A 16,499-nucleotide genomic window follows, 5' to 3' on the forward strand; every position below is an offset into this window, starting at 1 on the left:
ACTGTGGCTTTGTTTGTGACAGGGGGTGGGGCCACAACCTCCCTATCTGCCCTGCTTTGTTCGTGACAGGGGAAGGCGCCCCAACCCCCTGATCAGCCCTGCTCTGTGCCTGATAGGGGGGAGCTCCTCAATCCCCTGATTGCCCTGCGGCTCTGTGTGTGACAGGGGGGAGCTCCCCAACCCCCTGATGGCCCTGCGGCTCTGTGTTTGACAGGGTGCAGCGCACCAACCCCCTGATCGGCCCTGCTCTGTGGGTGACAGGGTGCGGCGCCCCAACCCCCCCTCCCCACGGGCCCTGCTCTGTGTGTGACAGGGTAGAGCCATAACCTCTCCATCAGCCCTGCCCTGAGTGTGACAGTGGCGGCGCCCCAACCCCCTGATCGGCCCTGCTCTGTGGGTGACAGGGTGCGGCGCCCCAACCCCCCCTCCCCACGGGCCCTGCTCTGTGTGTGACAGGGTAGAGCCATAACCTCCCCATTGGCCCTGCCCTGAGTGTGACAGGTGCAGCGCCCCAACCCCCTGATCCGCCCTGCTCTGTGTGTGACAGGGGGCGGTGCCCCAACTCCCCTATCGGCCCTACTCTGTGAGTAACAGGGGGGAGCTCCTCAACCCCCTGATCAGCCCTGCTCTGTGCGTGACAGGGGGGAGCTCCTCAACCCCCTGATGGGCCCTGCTCTGTGCGTGACAGGGGGGGGCTCCCCAACCCCCTGATCGACCCTGCTCTGTCTGTGACAGGGTACAGAGCCCCAGCCCCCTGATTGGCCCTGCTCTGTGAGTGACAGGGGGCGGAGCCCCAACCCCCCTGATGGGCCCTGCTCTGACCCCCTGATCGGCCCTGCTCTGTGCGTGACGGGGTGGTGCCGCAACCTCCCCATCGACCCTGCCTTGAGTGTGACAGGGGGCGGTGCCCCAACTCCCCAATCGGCCCTGCTCTGAGCCTGACCAGGGGCTGCACCTAGGGATTGGGCGTGCCCTCTGCCACCCGGGAGCAGGCCTAAGCCAGCAGGTCGTTATCTCCTGAGGGGTCCCAGGCTGCGAGAGGGCACAGGCCGGGCTGGGGAACCCTCCCCCCTCCCCGAGTGCACAAATTTTTGTGCACCGGGCCTCTAGTATATATATAGCCTAAGTGACCATTATGACCGAACGACCGGAAGGACAAGATGACTGGCAGGTAGCTATTACACACACTGACCACCAGGGGGTAGACGCTTAATGAAGGAGCTGCCCCCTGGTGGTCAGTGCAGTCCCACAGCAGGAGTGCTGCTCAGCTGACAGATGGGTGCCAGATGCTGGGGCTGACAGCTGGTGAGCACAGCTGCGGCGTGAGCTTCTGGGGACACTTCCCCTGTGGGACCAAGCCGCAGAGGCAGGGGGGCCAGGATGAGCAGGAACAGCACGGTGCCCAACTTAGGCTCGGGCTCCTCCCTGGCCACCTGCTGCTTTGCACACTACTTCATGCTGTGAGGGGTTGATGGGGACAGCGGGCTGCCCGATGAGCTGGCAGGTAAGGCCGGGCTGTGATGGCACGGAAGTCCACTGATCCCCACTGGCCAGGCAGAGGGACCCCACCGATGCATGAATCCATGCACTGGGCTTCTAGCATATGTGTAATTTTGATGGAAATGTTGTAGTTCTTGATTTTTGGTTGAGGTTATCTATACATATAAAGAGGTAATATGCTAATTTGTCCGTGACGGTGTCTGCGTAACAACCAATTTGCATACTGATGCGTGTGCAGCAGGGGGCGGGTGGCCAGAGCCAAGTTCCTAGGGGTCTGAGTTCAGTGTCTAACAGGAGCCCAGGCTACAAAGAAGGAAGAGGAAGTGGCCACAGGGAGCTCTTCCAATCTCCCTGCTTGGACACCCTACCCCAACCCCCGCACCCCCAGGGGTACAGGGAGGCTGACCAGATGGGGAGAAGACCCAGCCTCGGGGGTAGCTACAGCCCACACCTCCGACTCCTGATCTCTTCCTCCACCACTCCCGCCAGGGTCGCCCACAACAATAGCACACTGGTGACCACCCATCAGCGCCCCCAAAGCACCCGGGGCCCATGGCCTGCTGCTGCCGGGCCCCCTCTGCTGGGGCTGGGCACACCTCTCCTCCATACAACTCTAGACCCGGGTGGAGGCAGGCCTGAGCGGCCCTCCAGGGTCAAACCCTCCCCCCCCCCTTCTACCCAGAGGAAGCACGCTGAACCTCGCTGGGGGTGCGGCTAAACCCGCCCTCCTAGTTGTAGGACTTCCATTCAGCCAGATTTCAGGAAATTCTGAATAATTTTCTGTATTTCAGTTGTAATTTTGTTGTGGTTGTAAGAGGCTGCGAGTACCAGTGTTTACCTACACTGCCATCTTGGTTCTCCTATAAATTAATTTTAAAACATTGGACTTTACTTGCATTTTCAATTCAGGAGTTCATATAACAAGAGGTCATTTCTTTTGCCTTTTCTTTCTGGTTTTGCCTTGGAGTTCAATCTAGTTCCATAAACCTGCAGTACATGGCAGCCCCTAAACACAGAAAGAAAACAGTAAGTCAAAGTGACTTTTAAGAACCAGATTCTTCCTTTATTGGTGTCACAGAAATGTTCAAACCATTGTCAAACAAATCTGCCCACATTCTCTAAAGTGTTTTATAAAAGAATAAACAAGACTGTGCTTTACAGTTGATGGTCCCTGTGTGGATAGCTGGCTATAAACCCCATTATTAGTGAGCTGTAAACCCCATTATTACAACTAAATCAGATTGCTGCAGCTGATGCCGAAATGTCTCCACAGCCCATGGAGTGAACACCTCTCTGGAAAAGGTATAGCTGAATCATCAGAGCAAGCTGAATTCCTAACACTGCATTTTAACAGTAGCAACTCAGTGGGTCATTGTGCAAATCTAACTTTCATGCCTACTCCTGGCCATGGTCTTAACGGAGTTGGCAGTCTTGGTGTGGTGCCTGTGGGGGAAGGGGAAAAAGGAGCTTGTTGCATGGCATTAAAGGGAAGATTGTATTGCATGAAATTGTATCTCCCCAAATTCATATCCACTTCGAACCCTGGAACACAACCTCATTTGGGAATAAGGTCTTTGCTGATGTAATAGTTAAGTTAAAATGAAGTCATACTAGAGTATGATATACTCCAAAACCAATCACTGGTGTCCTTCTAAGAGGAGATACACACAGAAGGAAGGAGGCCATGTGAAGACCAAGGCAGAAATTGGGGTGATGTAGCTACAAGCCAAGGGACACCAAGTACTGAGGCAAAGAAGAGGCAGGAAGGACTCATCCCCAGAGCCTTTAGAGCAGTGGTTCTCAACCTTCTTAATGCCGCAACCCTTTAATACAGTTCCTCATGTTGTGGTGACCCCCAACCATAAAATTATTTTTGTTGCTACTTCATAACTGTAATTTTGCTACTGTTATGAATCGTAATGTAAATATCTGATATGCAGGATGTATTTAGGCGACCCCTGTGAAAGGGTCGTTCGACCCCCAAAGGGTCGCGACCCACAGGTTGAGAACCGCTGCTTTAGAGGGAGCATGGTGCTATTGACACCTTTATTTTGACTTCTAGCTGCCAGAACTCAGAAGAATAAATATCTGTTGTTTTAAGCCATCAATTTTGTGGTGATTTTTAAGGCAGCTCTAGGAAATTGTATCACAAGGATGAAATCTAGAGAAATGCCACTGTTACTGCTCAGTACCGAGCTTGGGCTGGAAACAAATTGAGGGTAATATAAGGTCTTTAGAGTGTATGTGTTCATAACAAAGAAGATGAAGTAGAATCAACAAAGACTTAGCAGCCCGGCTGGCATGGCTCAGTGGTTGAACATTGACCTATGAACCAGGAGGTCACAGTCAATTACTGGTCAGGGCATATGCCAGGGCTGTGGGCTCGATCCCCAGTAGGGGACGTGCAGGAGGCAGCCAATCAATGATTCTCTCTCATCATTGATGTATCTATCTCTCTCTCCCTCTCCCTTTTCTGAAATCAATAAAAATATTTTTAAAAGATTTAGCAATAGTCATTGCTATCTGTTGAACATCAAAAAAGGACTCACAATTTCCAGCAATACTTGTTTAAAGCTCCCATTTTTTCCCCTATTCTGAACACTGCCCTCACATGCCACAGTTGCTTTCCTAAACTTGATTCCCAAAATCCCTCTAACTCTTCCTTTCATGTGCCTCTTTCCAGTCCATTTTCTCAGTTTCCTCTAGATTTTCCACTACAACAGCCTAAGCATCAGTCTGGCCAAGCAGGACCTTCCTTAGGGTGGGATGGGAGCTGGAGGGTGCTGTGGGGAAGTGGATAGATTGAGCAGGTCAATCCATGGTCCTCTTGACTACACAGGGCTCAGGTAAGGCTGGGGACATCCAGAAATGAATGATTTTTACCCCTCAATACATATATGGTGGAGGAGGGGCACAGATTATATTTTGAAACATTAACCAATGCTTCTTTTGATGCTATGTTCTGCTACTCCAATCCTCTCCTCACATCCCCCAGTTCAGGGTAGAGTTGTTACAGCAGAAATGTCAGAGGAAATAAAGAGACAATACCTAGCATTTGAGTTTCAAAATATATGTTATAAATTGTGATAGAGATGCTAGCTTGAATGAAAAGGTTTAGATCTTTGCTCTTTAAAAGCATATATACTCAAATGCATGATATACATGTGTGTTAAGTCCTATATCTGATTGATACATGTCTTCTGAACTAGTTGGGATGGAGGTGGGGGGAGTTAAAATAGTAAAATGCTGGCAGATATACCTATGAGCTTTTCCATTAGGGCAGTGGTCGGCAAACTTGCGGCTCGGCAAACCGCAGCTCACGAGCCACATGCGGCTCTTTGGCCCCTTGAGTGTGTCGGTATTTTGTGGAAGACCCACACTCAAGGGGCCAAAGAGCCGCATGTGGTGCGCGAGCCGCGGTTTGCCGACCACGGCATTAGGGCATGGGCTGAAAAGTATGTAGCCTTGGGGCCAGAGGCCCATCCCTCCAAGTCTTCCTCTGCTTTCAGGAACAGTTCTAGTGAGTGAGCATAGAATCACCTTACAATGGTGGGGTAGCATCTTATGATAAATGACAAGCTTCCTCTGTTAGTCTTCCTACTTCCTGCCTCAAGGATGATGTAAGAGAAACAGAACGATAGGGAAATTAACATGTCCAGGGGCAACACTCACCCACTGGGGTGGAAGTGAGGGAGCAAGAGACAGAGATCTTGAAAGTGTCTCCTTAAATTTTGCACCTTATGTATCTCAGTTGCCCCGCCCTCGTCCCGGTCAGACTTAGCTGTCTCTTTCTCTCGGTCCCGATCTATTCACACCTAGCAGTGGTAAATGTGCGCCACTGTTACCAGCCTCAAGGTATTGTACTCTAGATCATGTTTCTCTGATATTCTGCCCACACCTATGTAAATATTCCCTGTATTAAGTTTTGTTGAAATTACTCCATTTGAGGGTGTCATCTATTTCCTTCTGATATTCTGATATTGCACTTAGTTCAAATGTTCAATAAGTAATCTTTACTATTATTTTGGTGGAACAGCCAGACCCAGGAATGGCCAAGTATTCCAGTCTTTTTAAAAGAGTGCTATTCAAATGGATGAACTTCCCCAGTACCTGTCATGTAAGCTGCGATGCACAACTGCCGACCTTCATGATGGAAAGCTGGTGCTTGCATGGCCTCTTAGCTGTGCCTTGGAGAATTCACATCCTATTACAGGACAGACACAAAGACAACTGAGCACAGTGTCACTTCAACAAATTAAAGAATGTATAGCTTCTCCAGTCAAGGAATTGTGTAAACTTCTGTCTTCATCTTAGGTACATGCTTTTAAAAGCAAGCTATATTTGACTGGGGAGAAAAAAGGAAGACAAAAATTAACATTAGCCACCATGGATCTATTTCCCATGCTCTGATTAGTAGGCAGCTCAAGTAATGCTCTCCAAGGATGACTGACTTTAATTTTACTCATAATGTTTGGTCTTTTATTATGTGATTCCTTATGAAGCTTTCCTTATGAAGAAATAGCACTGTCAAGTTCCTAGTCCCTGAATGAGACATCACTCCAACTAGGAAACAAGATTAAGCTTGACAAGCTTCTCCCCCAAAGTGGTTTGTTTTTGTTGTCCATACATCTCTAAAAATTATACCATGGGAATTACACGCAAATATCAATTCAACAGATTTCATGATGGGATGCTTTGAATAAATTTATGGAAAATGGTTTGCTTTTCATCTTAAATACAAATTATTTAAAGGGGCCAGATTAGCTATGTGCATTTTGAAAAAGAAATCTAAGTAAGGAATAGATTAGAAACTGAAGTAGTATGAAGAAGATAACACTTAGTTGAAAAAGAGACTGTTTATCTGCATGACCATTAATTATGTGCACAGTGCTGGGTGGGTCCTGCAATCCTCTTTCCTCTGCATCTTCTCCTTAATAACTGCCTTCTTCAATTTTCCAAGGTCAGCTCTAGCAGTAATGGAATTAGTTAGTTAATTTTGATCAGAGTGCTAGTCAAACAGATGAACTTCCCCAGTACCTGGCATGTCAAATTCCAGTCTCTAAGTAGTAAAAACGGAAGTTGTCTTATGTCACCAAGCAAATAATACTGTAAACTACCAGGTCTGAATCTCTCAGTGCTGGCAACCATTCTCCGGGGAACAATTCCCTGCAGGAGGGCAGAGTAAAGCTGGCCTCGGAAATGATGAACAAGAGTCTGGTGACCTGATGCCCTGGGTCCTTGTCTCATCAATGACACAAACTGCAACCCTTGCCACGATGAGTGTCAACAATTCTATTGGCGTAAACTGTTTTAGATTCTTTTCTATAGCTTCCAACTAGTAGAATCCTAATTTAAAGGCAAGCGACCTTAGTTGGAATTTAGGTTTGTTCATTCAATTATAGAGCTATGCATCGGATATGTGTGCTTGTTTTAATAACACCACTGGGGCAGTGGAGCTCAATTTCAGGCCCGGTCAGCATTAGAGAGCTTGTTTCTCTTGATGCAACAGTGAAGTAGCCTCCAAAATTAGAAATGAAGATTTTCCTTTGAGACCAAAAATACAATTCAATACACAGTGAGCCAGTGCAGAAAAGACATTATAGCTGAGATTATCTTCAATAGTGAATTGGAGATAATTCAGTTATAAAGGCAAAGGTAAAAAGAGATGGAAGGAGAGGTAGGAATGGAGTGAAAGAAGTAGGGAAATGCATCCTAAACTTTAATGTGAAGCCAAATTCCTGAAGATCTTATTAATATGCACAATCTGTTTCAGTAGGTCTGGGGTGAGGCCCTAGATTCTGCCTTTCCAATAAGCTTTCTGGTGACATCAACACTGCTAGACCACACTGTGAGTAGTGAGGTGCTTTAGAGTACTTTAAAGAAATGAAAATGGTCTAAGAACAGACTAAAAATAACAACAGGAACAGTAATACCTAACTACTGTTGTTATCATATCTAAAGAAAGAATACATCTATCAGAAGGGTAGAAAAGGAATTCAGAAGAAATAATATAGAGACAAAAGAGTTGGAAAAGAAAAAACAGTCAGAAAAGCAATGTTAAAAAAAAAGCAGTGTCTTGGCAAGAAGAGACCAGTGAACCTGTGCTGTGAACAAGGGTTACTGGGCTCTCAGTTTCTGAGGACATTAGATTTTTGTATTCCACAGTTAACTTTCCATATTCATGAAGCAAATCTTTTGCATTTTATTTGCCTCTTTTGTGTGGCTTTTCAATAGGAAGAAAATGGGCTCTCCAGGTTAAAATGAATAATCTGCTCCTCTTGAAAGTTATGTTATTCATTGTGAATTATTGTCATTTGGTTTATAAATAGCAACCTCTGTGAGGTAGTTTAGTTTAGGTGACTCAGAATTCCCAAATCCCAATGTATTTGAAGCATCAATGAATTGGAGTTTCTGGTGCTCCAAATGAATCAAATAAATTAAACAAAACAAAGGGTGCATAAATCACCACCTGTAAATGCCACTACTTGGGATCTACTGACAACCCTTCCACCCACATCTGATATTGAGAGTTACTTTCTTTGAAATTTGCATGTCTTATAAGATCATGGGTTAGGAGACCAATCTTTAATTTGGTATTTATGTCATTTTATAATTTTCTTTGTTTTTAACATAGTTATTATTTTTTTAAAACTAACCAAGTAGATCCTGATATTGGAAGTAGCCTTTCTCCATCTTCCCCATTCTCTTCTGATGGTCTCCGGGGGCCTGTTGCTTTATTCACACTGTATTTTACTTCACAATTTCAGGACATTTTGTTATTTGTTATCCCCCAACTATTGTTTTTCTCCCCCTTTTTTATTCTTGACAAAAGCAGGAGCATTGTTCAAGTACATTTCTACATAATTGGTTGTGTCTGTGGTATTAGAAGGAGGCCGGTCAGACTCTCCTTCTTCATTTATAAACCTCATATCAGCACGTCACACACAATTAGGATCCGTTAGAAAAGGACGTGTTCACTGTGTGAAGAACAGATGCATTTTGGCTAATGGCTGTCACTGATCTTCTTGCTTTTGTGTCCACACTGATATTGCTCTTTTAAACTGAGCCGCCTTAGTGACATCTTGTCAAATGATTCATTGGGGAATAAAATAGGGAATGGGATGGCCTTTAAATCACTCTTGTTTTAGTTGACTATTTAATCTTCTGTGCAATGAGACCAAATTAGTTTAGATGCTAATATTTTCCTCTCCTAATATTTTTGTTCTCCTTATTTTCCTATATGTTTATGAAAATAAGGAGAACAAAACTTGGGAAGATAGGTGGAGAAAAAATACATAAAGGTTTATTATACAGTGTCCCAGGAGAAAATAAGAATGGACATCAATTTATTTTCCCCTTAGTAGTTTTATCGTTTATGGCTTTGATGTGGTATAGCTGTTTAATTTCAGGTGTGTACACCTGCCACTGTGTGAAAATGTATCTCAATTTTCATCATACATATGTCATTGAGGATTTGCTGTTGACTTTGTTCCTCCCTAACCATCAGAGAAGCTAAAGATTAGTTATCTGAGTTTTCTGCATCTCTTGCAAACCAAGTCAAATTTGTGTAAAAAGTTTCAGACATCTGACTTATTGTTAATGAACCAAACTTTTGGGCTGCATATTAAACATCATCTTACCCTATTAGACATCACCTCCTTAATTCCTTTTTTTCTGTATACATATACAACCCTTTTTAAGATAAGGTTTATATTCTGGTTTGTGGCGGTTTTAATTTAACAGAATATTAATTGTTAAAAATTTCTACTAACTGTATCTTTAAAAAGGACATAAAGTATTTTATTAAATGGCTAAACATATTCCTCATACATTGTTAATATCTCCTTAGATCAAACATCTTTGGGAAGGTCTTTGGAGACCTGCCTTAGTAGCTGAATTTTCATTGCAACAGAGCATACGACGTCAAGTGCCTCAGATCAATGACCCTGAATGGAACACCAGTGCCTTGGGAACACCAGTGCCTATTCCTCAAAGGTGGCAAAGTTCAGAAACAAAAACCTCTAGCAATGAAGCACGGAATTTCTTTTTATAAGCCAGAAAGTTAACCTGACTTTCAGGTCACAAAAATTAACATGCATGGAGAGTATCAGGAGAAAGGAGAAAAGATATGAGCCAGATCATATTGAAATGCTGTAAGAAGGAGAATGGGAGCACTATATGGGTGTGTGGGCCAGCACAGACGGCAGAGACTTCATGGGATGTTGGAGGAATTCTATGTTCTCTACACATTGCACCATACACAAACACCAGCTGAATAAAGGTGATGGATGGTAGCATGGACTTCAAAGTCACCAGTTCCTTGAAAAGTAGTTCTGCTGACCTGGAGGTCAGATGCAGGGAGGTCCCTTTCAAATATACTAACTAGAGTATCCCCCATTCAGTTAGGAATGGTTCTTATTCTTTTCCCCCTCCCTTAAAAGAAAAGGTACCAGTTAGATCCAAAGGCAGGAGACTTTTGTAGCCAATGGAAAGCATTCATGGTTTTAACAATAGGACAATAGTAAATGGTCACTATTAAAATATGTTAATTTCTTTAAAGACAACAGATAGACAAATGTACCAAGATGATCAAGATAATTCCATATCAGGAACTAGCCTAAATTTCCACGATTAGTAATTGCCTCTCCACATCCATTTTGACCTTCCTTGGTAATGAGAACCCTGGGGTTCTCATTAGAGCCAACCAAATAAAAGACCACATTCTCCATGTGACATGCGACTTAATTTAGGCCAATGACAGGTAAGCCTATATGGAAATGAGAGAAAATACCATGGGGATGCTGTTTACCCCTCCAAATCAACTCTATACCCTTTTCCATTTTGCTTTCTGACTAGGAAAATGGACTTTCATAGAACACATCAGTGGGCTTTCTTGACTTCTGATTTTCTCTTGGGCTTGGCCAAGGAGATACCAGGAGAAGACCCTGAAGGATGAAAAGGAAGAGAGTTTGGGCTACTACTAACTATAAAATTATCAAATGTATTGATGATTTAATTGCAGTTCTTTTTGTTCCAAGTATATATTCAACTAGGGATTTACCTTCAAAGTAGTTTGATTTAAAGTCATTTGAATGGAGGGACCTGGAGAGTATTATGCTAAGCAAAAGAAGCCAGTCACAGAACGATAAGTATCACATGATCTCACTCATATGTGGAATCTAATGAACAAAATAAACTGATGAACAAAATAGATCCAGAGACATAGAAGCATGCAACAGACTTTTCAGACCTCAGAGGGAACGTGGGGCGGGGGAGGCTGGGTGAGGAGTGATTAACTGGAGAATTTATATGCATATAAGGACACAGACAATAGAGTTGTGAAGGCCTGGGAGGGGCAGGTGCAGGGGTCAATGGGAAAAACAAAACAAACAAACAAAGGGGACATCTGTAATACTTTCAACAATAAAGAAAAATAGTAAAATAAAAAGTATTCATTAAAAAATAATAAATAAAAATAGTCATTTGCAAAAAAATTCTGTGTGTGTGTGGTGTGGGTGCCAGGTTGTAAGTTGGCATGGTGCATTCTTTCACTAAAAGCCAAGCCTCCTCTATGACGAACCTTTACAATAGCCATAGTTCTCTCCATAGCTCTCCTTGTCCTTTCAGGTCTGGTGGTGGTAATGACTCTTCCAATTGATAGTCCCAGGTATTTAGTTACTTTTCTCACTTACCTTTGTTGAGTATACCATTTATTACCTGATTGATCATTTCATTAAAGGGCTAGGGGTGTACACTTGCCCTCCTAATTCTTCCCACTGGCTGGAATGCAGGCATGATGACTGGAGCTGGAGCAGCTATCTTGGATAATATAGAAGAAAGCAATGGGTGGTAGAGCAGTAAGATAAAAAGGACCCTAAGTGTTTGATGACCATGCAGTGACATACCAGCTCTTGATTACTAAAATCTCTCATTTTCTTTATAACTTAGTCCTGCCTTAGTGTCCATTGCTCATGTACCTGAAGGTCTATTTCCTCCATACCAGTCATCTCCACTTGCTCAATGGACTGTGGCCAAGAGTTGGGAGGACAAGACAAGCATGTCTCAAAACCTGTTTCCCTACTTCCAATTTCTTCTTCCCATAATCCATTGAGACCAAAAGGGATTAGCAGTATCCCTTTTCCTTACATTGTACTTAGAATTTTCTCTACCTATAGCTTATAGTAGGCTTCATGAGTAAGCCAAATAGGCTGCATTCACTAGAAAATCCAATATATCATCTTGAAATGCACTCAAGAAATATTCTAATTTTCCAGCTAAAGGAAAATCCACCTTTCTTCTAAAGCACTAAAGCCCACTGTTTAAGTAGAGACCACAGGAAAACAGAATTACGGTAGGAAGAAGCACCTGAAAACATTTAACATGATGCGATCTGATTACATTAATATCTTTGGACCCAGGCTCAGTGCCTAGCTGCATGTTTACTGAATTATTATATGACATCCAATCGCCAGACACTGAACATGGCACTGGGGACACAAAGAGCTAGAACTCAAGGCCACTCCCCTCAGGAGCTTAGGATCTATTTGGGGAGACAGATACTAAATGCCAAATGTGCTAGGCAGCAGGTACTTTAAAACTAGTGTTTCTCAAAATCCATGTACATAAAACTCATCTGGGAGTCTTATTAAACTGAAGAATCTGACTCAGTAGGTCTCAGGTGGGGCAGGAGAATTTGTATTTCTAACAAGATGCTGATTCTATGAGAACGTAGGCCTCATTTTGGGAAACAAAGTTAAAGAGGGCCAGGGAAAAAAAGGCTCCACAGAGAATGAATTCTAAAGAATGAATAGAATACAGAGAAGCAGAGATGTAGATGGGAGAGGGGAATGAAAGATGGTATGAGCAAGTGTTTGGAAGCAGGACTATCTCCAACGTGCCTAAGGGCTGGTGAGCAGACTAATGGAGAAGAGGGTTGGTGATGGAACTAGGAAAGAAGGTAGAACAATAGGTGGAAACCAGGTTCTGAATGACTCATGAATTGGTGATTCTCACAAGCTGGCTCTGCCAGTAATGTCATCAAATTGAAGGCCATCAATGGCCTTAGCAACATCTGGACAAAAGATGTACTGACCTGATACACACAGAATCCATACTAGAAAGTGTAGTTAGTCATCAACTTCCTCCTCAGCCAAGCTAAGAGAGAGGGGTTCTAACAGTCCTAGAGGAAAAAAAAATAAATAAAGGTTTGCTGTGGTTCTTTAGCACTGACCAGTCTTTCCCACTCCTATGTGACCACAGGGCAATAACTTGCCTCTTAAAATCATATTGACAGCCATTCCTATAAGTTCTTTTGTGGTGCTTCTATATATCTCTTCACTTGAAAAATGGGGAAGACAGGAGGGAAGGAGGGAGCCTGGAATAGAGTTTTCTCTATAAGAAAATGCAATATTGAACTTGAAAAATGTAAATTCAGGTCATTTTGATCAAAACACAGGAAGCACTAGTCATTATTCCTCCACAGTCTTTTCCAGTAATAGATGGCAGGCAGCTGGCCAGGGGGCACTTAGAGGGAATCAGATTTATTTTTAGCTCCGTGCAGAAGGGGAAAAGATCCAACCTGTTTACACCAGGGAGACTGCTTGCAAAGCCCTGGGGACTGCTGCTCTGCGTTGGTGGCATTTGCTTCCTCCCACACACGTAGGTGAGTTGACAGAGGTCTCCACCTGCTCCCAGCTTTATCACTGATGAGGGAACATTGTTTCTGTTTGGTACATCGGAAATTTAGCTGCCAAGATTTGATATCCAAACAATGCTGGTTACTGGTCTGTTGAAAAATCTGAATATCCAAGGGGTTGTCTCTTCTATTATTATGCTCCTTTCCTATTTTTCCAAGAACTCTGCCATCTTATTTTCTTTGAGTCTCATTTACTCCTTTCCCCTTTTATCTTGTTGTAGAGAAAATAAATCAATGACATACAAAATAAGATGTGTTGTTACTTTCAGATGAAAGATTATCAAATGCACTGATGATTTATGTGCAGTTCTTTTTTGTTCCCAGGATGGATTCAACTAGGATTGGTTTGGTTTGCAATCTACAGATTTGACTTTCAATCCAGGCTCTGCCCTTACCAGCTGTTGGAGAAGGTCATCGAGAGATTGTGACCACCAGTTGACTCTCAAGCTAGTCTCTGACGATTGGAGGCTCCTCAATTCCTCCTGGTCCTTGGACTGTACCTTTTGCCCAACTTTCCCACAGTGGGTGCTATTTTCAAGGATGCAGCCTTGAGAGGGTAAGGTGTTGTTGAGACCATCTGGACGGTATGCATGACTGAACACTGTTAAGACCCCTATATAATAAACTCCTAAGATTGTGGAGGGCAAGTGTGGTGATCTACTCATTGAGTGGCTGCCCAAGACAATCCTTTTATGTAAGTGCCCTGGCTTGGTAAAACCAATACCTACCAATCTGGAGTGGTCTGCCTCTTTCTTGGGTCTCTTCCTGCCCTTCCTGTATAGAGGCCAATTTCAGATTTCACCTGGGAAATTCCTAAATTTTCAAACCAATGCCAGCTCTGTGACTTTAAAACTGCACTTTACAGTAGTTGGGACTAATATAGTTTGTGGGTCACCTGTGCCACTGCACTTACTGTCTATACATGCAGAAGAGGGCATCTTTGGCAAGTCACCTCTTCCCCTTGCCCTTCCAGCAGCTGCACTGGGTAGCAGTGTTACTTGGGAGAGGACAAGAGAAGCAATGATGGGCAGAGGAATGGTACACTCCTCCAACTGGGACCTAAAAGTAGGCAGGATGGGCAGCTGCCTGCCTGATGCAATCAGGGGTCACTAGAGGGCTTCCAAATGCCTCCCTCATTGGCCTGCCCTTCAGAGAGCAGAGTGACTATAATAAGACCCCTCCCTGTGAGGCCAACGTGTTACCTGTAAAAGGATAACACATTAACCATACATTCTCTTGCCAGCATTGTCTGTCATGGTAGCTAACATCAGAGATACGGCTTCTGAGAGAAGAGAACATAGTATACATAAGTTTTGTCAGTGAGTAAAGCCAGATGACCAGGAAGCAGCATGAGAGCAGCAAGTGTCTGTAAAAAGGTGAAAAGATGAAAGGTTGGAAGATGACCTTGCAGAAGACAGCCCCTTCCATGCAAATGACTCCCATTTCACTAGTGACTGATGAGTACTTACAAGGCCCAGGTGTCCCACTTAGAGCCTTTCTTCTATCACTTTCCTTAGTCCAGCACACTTTGAGGATAAAATAAGCCACTTTTATTTATTGCTCACCTCCTATGTCCCTTGCTTCCTGCTGCTTCTGCTAGACATTTCTGGATTTTCTTGTCCAGCATGGGGCTAGTGCAGTAACATAAAAGCACTAGACATGAGAGAGAGAGATGATCAAATGTCCCCAGGGACAAAGACAACTAGACATGAAGAGCAGAGGTGTTGGGGGTAGAGAACGTAGAAGACAGTGAGGAAATAAACATTTATAATGCAACAGTGAAAAACCTCTATCTTGAAGTCAAACAAACTAGGAATTCAAAATTTTAGAAGAAGCACCCAGAGCCACAGAGATCTAAAATCCTACCACCTCGCAAATGCTTGACAGCTGGTAAATCATCACAAGACACACGCATGGATATCTCATTGTAAGGAAGTTCTTCCTTATGCTCCCACTGTGTGAAAATATAATGTGATGCACATGTTTTTCATTTTCCATCTAATATAAAATTTAAAGTGCAAACATAAACAACAGTATATCAGAAGGTCACTTGCAGAGTGCTGTGCAAACCCAAACCATGGGACTTTAGTTACTAATAAAGATGCTCACTTTATCTTGTTTATGCTGATGACCAGCAGTGTTGCTAAGGTTTATATTTAGAACCCTTTAAATCCAGAAAGAAATGACTGGAAAGCTCTGCTTTCTCCAAACCACTTTATCAGCTCAAAATATTACCTGTTTATTCAACTCTATTTCCCTCAAGTAAAGCTAAAAATGCATATGTATGTAACAAAGAAGAAATACCTTTGGTCCCATGTCTGAGTACATTCAGCTCCAGAGGGTACTTCACAAAAAAAAACCCATGACTAATAAATAGACTTTATATATTCTGGACAAATATCTAAAATAGAACAGAATTAAATGCATCTTGTTATTAAAGGGTCTTTTTAAAATTTATTAATAAATATTCCATCTGGTTTCCCAGGCATTTGATTATATTGCTCTCCATTTTTAGAAAGTTTCAACATGTATTTCCCTGTCAAAAACAATATTTGGTTTATGAGAAAAAAAAGAAATCTTGCCATTTGTGACAATATGAATGGACCTTGATGGCAATAATAAATGGAATGATTTGAATCATTTTTAAAATTCAATTTTAACTTATTATTGGTATTATTACTCTGCATTTTTTAGTGGTTGTTCCAGGGACAATAGTATATATCCTTAACTTTTCACAGTCTATATAAAGTTAATATGTATTACTTCATATAAAACATAGAAACCTTGAAATCATATGGGTTTCTTTAATTCTGGGAAACTTAATGCTATAGTTGTATTTAAAATGTATTTAAATACATTTTAAAATCACAAGACAGTGTTCTGATATTTTGTTTTAAGAAATCCTATTTATTTTTTAAAATTAAATAGAAAATGAGTTTTCTACTTACCAAGATATTTACCATTTCTGATACTCTTTATTCCTTCCCAAAGATCCACATTTTTTCTTTTGTCATTTTCCTTCAGGCTACAGAAATTCTTTTAGCATTTCTTGTATTGAAAATGAATTCCCTTAAGATTTATTTAATCTGAAGGTATTTTTGTTTTATTTTCCTTATTAAAAAATCCTTTTTTGTTAGATATTCAGTTTTAGATTGTCACATTGGTTGTTTTTTTTCCTTTTGGCACTTTAAAGGTATCATTCCACTATCTTCCAGTCTTTCTATTTTCTGATGAGAACTCTGGTTCCTCTCTATGTAATGTGTCACTTTAGCTCTGGCTGTTGTAGAGATTTTCTTTTTGTCTT

This window comes from Myotis brandtii, unplaced genomic scaffold (assembly GCF_000412655.1).
Source record: "Myotis brandtii unplaced genomic scaffold, ASM41265v1 scaffold266, whole genome shotgun sequence".
Classification (NCBI taxonomy): Eukaryota; Metazoa; Chordata; class Mammalia; order Chiroptera; family Vespertilionidae; genus Myotis; species Myotis brandtii.